Genomic DNA, 4,031 nt, shown 5'->3' with positions numbered 1-4,031 from the left:
GATAGATATATAGCATTGTTATTGTGGAGTAGGGTTAGGTTAGATATAGTCATTGTTATTGTGAGTAGGGTTAGGTTTTAGACTATAGTCATTGTTGTGTGGAGTAAGGTTTAGGTTTAGATATAAGTCCATTGTTATTGTGAGTTAAGGTTAGGTTAGATATAAGTCCATTGTTATTGTGGAGTAAGGTTAGGTTGACTGGTTTTCATTCTCCCAGGTCTTTCTGGTCCTTGCTAGAAACATGGGTTCATGTCAGTCAGTCAGTTCAGTGTCGCACACACACACACACACACACACACACACACACACACGCCCCCACACACCACACACACCCGACACACACACACACACACACACACTACGCGCGGCAACACGCACACACACACGCACACAACCCACACGCGCGCAACACGCACACACACACGCACACACACACACGTTCATGTCTTGTGGCGTTGGCTTTGTTGCCCTTTCTGATTGTATAGCTGTAGTAGTAATGCTTCTCCATGTCACGCAGGAGACATCAGGAGGCAGCAGCAGGCAGCAGGAGACAAGGAGACAACAGGAGACGTCAGAAGGCAGCAGGAGACAGCAGGAGACGTCAGGAGACGCAGGAGGCAGCAGGAGGCGTCAGGAGACGTCAGGAAGGCCAGGAGACAGCAGATACATCAGGAGGCAACAAGGAGACAGCAGGAGACATCAGAAGGCAGCAGGAGCGCAGGAGACAGCAGGAGCTAGACGAAGGTCTCCAAACTGCAGTGTGGGAGCCACCAGGCTGTAGTAGGTAAGTTCTCTACCAGGCTTGAAGAGAAGGTTTCCAAGATTGGCAGAGGGGATGTGTCAGAGGGATATTGCTCTGCCAGAGGGCACATCTCCAAAGCTGCAGAGGTTCCCCCAGCCAGCTGCAGGCCACTAGAGAGAGGTCTCCACCAGCCAGCGCAGGCCACTAGAGAGAGAGGTCTCCACCAGCCAGCTGCAGGCCACTAGAGAGAGGTCTCCACCACAGCTGCAGGCCACTAGGAGAGGTCTCCACCAGCCAGCTGCAGGCCACTAGAGAGAGGTCTCCACCAGCCAGCTGCAGGCCACTAGAGAGAGGTCTCCACCAGCCAGCTGCAGGCCACTAGAGAGAGGTCTCCACCAGCCAGCTGCAGGCCACTAGAGAGAGGTCTCCACCAGCCAGCTGCAGGCCACTAGAGGGAGGTCTCCAGACTGTGCAGTGGGCTGGATGGGCTGGACGATGCCAGCTGACTTACTGGTGGTGTCGACGGTGAGGTTTGATGCCGCTGTCGACGGCATTGTTGTTCTTGTTGGGGGACTGGGGCTGGCTGCCTGCCTGGGGGGTCTTCTCAGCGATGGGTCCTCCTCTAAGTACTAGTTTTACAACAAAACAAGACAATGGAAGCAGACCCAAACCAGAAGCTTCAACAGCCAACCAACCATCGAGGCAACCAACGGGACAAGGGGGAACATGCAACGGGGACAAAACTGTGTAGTTATGTTGCTGTCTGCACACGGTGATGACAGAACAGAACACAGGCACACAGACGACTAGCTGTTCAACTAGATACTACTGGTCGGGTTCTGTGAGCTCAACTCCATGCATGGCTGAGTAAACAGTCAAGTATAGGATCCACAGTCAAGTATAGGATCCACAGTCAAGTATAGGATCCATAGTAGCGCTGTTTGGTCACTGTTGTTATTACGATTCTTATTGGGTAAAATACCTTGACATAGTAGTATCTACCTTAAACATTACTCAACACTGAACAGAAATATAAAACGAAACATGTAAAGTTGTTGGTCCCATATTTCATCGGCTGAAATTAAAGATCACAGAAATGTTCAATTTTCACAAAAATAAAAGCTTATTTCTCTCAACTTTAGTGCACAAATTGGTTTATGTCTCTCTGTTAGTGGGCATTTCTCATTTGCTAAGATAATCCATCCACCTGATAGCTGTGGTATATCGAGAAGCTGATTAAACAGCATGATCGTTACACAGGTGCACCTTGTGCTGGGTACAATAAAAGGCCACTAAAATGTTCCGTTGATATAGATGTTTCCAGTTTTGGGAGAACGTTCAATTGGCTGACTGCAGGAATATCCACCACAGCTGTTGCCAGATAATTGAATGTTAATTTCTCTATCATAAGCTGCCGCCAACATCGTTTTAGATAATTAGCCAGTACGTCCAACCGGCCTCACAACTGCAGACCACATGTAACCACTAAAGCCTAGTACATCCACATCAAGCTTCTTCACCTGCGACATCGTCTGAGACCAGCTACCTGGACAGCTGATGAAGCTGTGGGTTTGCACAACCAAAGAATCTCTGCACAAAAACAGTCAGAAACCGTCTCAGGGAAGCTTATCTGCGTGCTCGTCGTCCTCACCAGGGTCTTGACCTGACTGCAGTTCGGCGTCGTAACCGACTTCAGTGGGAAAAATGCTCACCTTCGATGGCCACTGGCACGCTGGAGAAGTGTGCTCTTCACGGATGAATCCCGGTTTCAACTGTACCTGGCAGATGGCAGACAGCGTGTATAGCTTCATAGGGCCATCACCTCATGTTTAAGCATGATAATGCACGGCTCCATGTCGCAAGGATCTGGACACACTTCCTGGAAGCTGACAATGTCCCAGTTCTTCCATGGTCTGCATTACTCAACAGACATGTCACCCATTGAGCATGTTTGGGATGCTCTGGATCGACCTGTACGACAGCGTGTTCCAGTTCCCACCAATATCCAGCAACTTGGCACAGCCATTGAATATTCCTGAACTGTAACTCAGTAAAATCTTTGAAATTGCTGCATTTTGCGATTTATATTTTTGTTCAGTGTAGTTAGATTTATGGATTTTCAAAATTATTTTAGAACCTTTGAAACTTTTTGAAGATTTTCAGAGTATTTTCTAAAGATGTGTATTACTATAATTGTTTTACTTATTTTTTGTTTACCAGGGAATCCCATCGAGACCAACATCTATTTTATATGGGAGCCCTGTGTATAAACAATTTACAAATACAACAAAATACAAATAATACTTATCATATTTTTGAATATTTAGTCTAAAGAATCAGATGTTTTATTGTCACATCAACACAGTGTAATGTGTTGTTTTACAGGGTCAGTCATATTAGTATGATAGGTGTTGTTTTACAGGGTCAGTCATAGTAGTATGATAGGTGTTGTTTTACAGGGTCAGTCATAGTAGTATGATAGGTGCTGTTTTACAGGGTCAGTCATAGTAGTATGATAGGTGTTGTTTTACAGGGTCAGTCATAGTAGTATGATAGGTATTGTTTTACAGGGTCAGTCATAGTAGTATGATAGGTGCAGTGTAATGTGTTGTTTTACAGGGACAGTCATAGTAGTACTGCCCCCCTGGAGCAAATGAAGGGTACGTGTCTGGACATGTTCGACTCTGTGCAAAACCCCATTTTGTCATAAGCATTGTCACATATAAATGTTTCCAAATCTCCATCTATTACTCTGAATCGTTCTCATGGACGATTAAATTAGTACATTTTCAAAATGGGAAACATATGGCGCCTTAATTGGCAATTCCTCTTGCCAATGTAGTGTTTCTCTAATGTAAACCAATGGAAGACAAACGCTGTCAGACAGACAGACAGACAGACAGACAGACAGACAGCAGCGACAGACAGACAGACAGACAGACAGACAGACAGACAGACAGACAGACAGACAGACAGACAGACGACGACAGACAGACAGACAGACAGACAGACAGACAGACAGACAGACAGACAGACAGACAGACAGACACTGTACAGTAACAATCTTATCAGCTCTGTAATGTTACTATTAGTACTTCTGGATATAGGACAACACACGGACACCACGACAGACACAGGACACCAGGCGCGCACACGGACACCAGGCGACAGGACGGGCACCAGCGCGGACCGTACACCCGGAGATATAATATTGAAGCATTAAACAAAACAAACACTCCTAAGCGCCAAGCGGACACAAACCACGAACACCAGACCACAGCGACAGCGG

At 46.5% G+C, this 4,031-nt stretch overlaps 1 pseudogene; it reads right to left on the bottom strand.

Annotated features, from left to right (window-relative positions):
* Positions 1-4,031, bottom strand: part of LOC112073617 (plasma membrane calcium-transporting ATPase 2-like) — a 77,195-nt pseudogene that overhangs the window by 954 nt on the left and 72,210 nt on the right.

Source organism: Salvelinus sp. IW2-2015, unplaced genomic scaffold (genome assembly GCF_002910315.2).
Source record: "Salvelinus sp. IW2-2015 unplaced genomic scaffold, ASM291031v2 Un_scaffold2320, whole genome shotgun sequence".
Classification (NCBI taxonomy): domain Eukaryota; kingdom Metazoa; phylum Chordata; class Actinopteri; order Salmoniformes; family Salmonidae; genus Salvelinus; species Salvelinus sp. IW2-2015.
The sequence above is the reverse complement of the archived record's forward strand: the minus strand, read 5'-3'. Positions and strand labels throughout refer to the sequence as shown.